We start from the raw sequence: 2,284 nt of genomic DNA, 5'->3' as shown, positions 1-2,284 counted from the left end.
CCGGACGCACAGGCTCAGCGGCCATGGCTCACGGGCCCAGCCGCTCCGCAGCATGTGGGATCCTCCCGGACCGGGGCACGAACCCGTGTTCCGTGCATCGGCAGGCGGATTCTTAACCACTGCGCCACCAGGGAAGCCCTCAAATTCGACTTTTAAATTATTCTTAATGGGCCACATTGAAATGAGGCGTAAAGAGAAGGGCTACACAAACAAATAGATCAAAATGAGTCAGGTGGGGCTTCCCTGGTGGCGCAGTGGTTGAGAGTCCGCCTGCCGATGCAGGGGACACGGGTTCGTGCCCCGGTCCAGGAGGATCCCACATGCCGCGGAGCGGTTGGGACCGTGAGCCATGGCCGCTGAGCCTGCGCGTCCGGAGCCTGTGCTCCGCAACGGGAGAGGCCACAACAGTGAGAGACCCACGTACCACAAAACAACCACAACAAAAAAAAGTCAGGTGGACCTTTGTGAGAGAACAGTGTTTGGTAGCCAGGACCTCTTTTGGGCATTTCTTCCTAAGTGCAACACACAACAAATAAGGGAATAGGGGAAGGTAATACAGGGAAGCTATTCTTTCCAGGAGTTGATGAAGCCCATATATGCATTCAAGAAGGCCATGGGATACTCTAGCTGTGGACAGTGGCTAATATGGCCGTCCAGAATTGACAATGGACTGCACCAGCATTTTCCTATATGACTCCAAGAACTCTGGATAGGGACTGACGAGATCCAATGCCTCATAGATAAAATGAACAGGAACAGTTAAAGGCAAGAGCTCCGACCCGGTGTCTTCCAAACTTCTTCCTCTGATGGATATATTATAAAAGACTGTCGATAACTAAGTTCCCATCACTGTTGCCTATCCCTGTCCACAGGTCCCACAACTCACTCTCAGAGGGTCGGGTATATGGCCCAAAGACTGTGGTGAGACCTTGAGAGAATACAAAGAAGTTCATTAATCAAGTGAGAATGGGTGAAAGCATGCCTCCCTCTGTGAGAGGGCTTTGAAGGAGAAGATGGTGAGTCTTCGGAAATACAACTCTGTTTGACAGAGACTCTTTATAGTAAGCCAACCAGATCAAATCTGCTTGAGCCTGCAGAGCAGCTCCTGGGCAAAGACATCTACATAATCATGAGAAAAAAGGTTGATCCTGAGGTTCTGGAGCCCCAGATACCACCAAAGTGCCTCCATGAGGCTTGCCTGCTCAGACATGGAATAGTGTGATCTCAGGTTGTCACTGACACCAACGCCAAAGAAATTGAGGGCGATCACTGAATGAAACTGGACGGTCTGACCTACCTAAATCTTGTACCAATCATAACTGGACATTGGAAAGCCACATAGAAGCATGACTTTCTCCAGACTTCCAACCATACCCACAGAATCCTAGTAGGAGACGTGCAGTCCCTTGTAGGTGAAAAATTTCCCTGACAATTACCATGAGGGAAGAGCAGGAGAAAGTGGGGGTAGGAGGGGAGGTAGAATGTGCAGATAAGCCACAGGTAGAGGCATGGCCAACAGCCCCACCTGGACCCACAATTCCCTCATCCTGATTCAGGTAAGACCTGGGCTACAAGATTCCATGTTTGGGGGAAACTGTTGTGCACTGGTAGGAGGGAATTTTTAAAGTGAGTTTGTGAAGTTTATTATTAGGCAAGGCCTTTCAAAGCAGTGGTAAAGCCGAAATACTTTTACAAAGCTTTTTTTTTTTTTAATCACCTTGTTTTGATTTAGAACAGAAATCTGCAAATTTTTTTCTGTAAAGGACCAGATAGTAAATATTTTAGGCTTTGTGAGTCATATAGTATCTGCTGTAACTACTCAACTCAGCCCTTGAAGCAGGAAAGTTGTGTTCCAATAAAACTTTACTTAAGGCGACTGAAATTTAATTTCATATAATTTTCATCTGTTATTAAATATTCTTGTGATTCCCCCCCCCCCAACCATTTAAACACATGAAAACTATTCTTAGCTTGAGGGGGTCACACAACAACAGAGTAGGATGGATAAGGCCTGGGCCACAGTTGCCCACTGGTGTAAAAGACTGATGTCCTTTCTCATCAATTCTTGCCCTAGCAACGTAGAGACGTTGCTTCCTGGTAGAAAACATAACAAATGAAGATTCTGGATTGAAAAGGGCCATAGCTATAACAGAAAAGGGCGGAGCCACCTCCCTCCAGTGTTATCAGGGCTTCGATGCAACCCACAAAAGGGCTTGAAAGGGCTTCCCTGGTGGCGCAGTGGTTGGGAATCCGCCTGCCGATGCAGGGCACACGGGTTCGTGCC

General features: G+C 47.8%; 1 protein-coding gene and 1 pseudogene across 4 annotated transcripts in view; both read right to left on the bottom strand.

Moving 5' to 3' along the window:
• CENPH (centromere protein H) overlaps positions 1-2,284 on the bottom strand; it is a 23,350-nt gene that overhangs the window by 20,053 nt on the left and 1,013 nt on the right. The gene's annotated exons all lie outside the window — the stretch shown is intronic.
• Positions 588-1,639, bottom strand: LOC102989565 (mesoderm-specific transcript homolog protein-like; annotated as a pseudogene).

This window comes from Physeter macrocephalus, chromosome 8, assembly GCF_002837175.3.
Source record: "Physeter macrocephalus isolate SW-GA chromosome 8, ASM283717v5, whole genome shotgun sequence".
Taxonomy (NCBI): domain Eukaryota; kingdom Metazoa; phylum Chordata; class Mammalia; order Artiodactyla; family Physeteridae; genus Physeter; species Physeter macrocephalus.
Note: the sequence above shows the minus strand (reverse complement) of the source record. Positions and strands in the feature narration are given on the sequence as shown.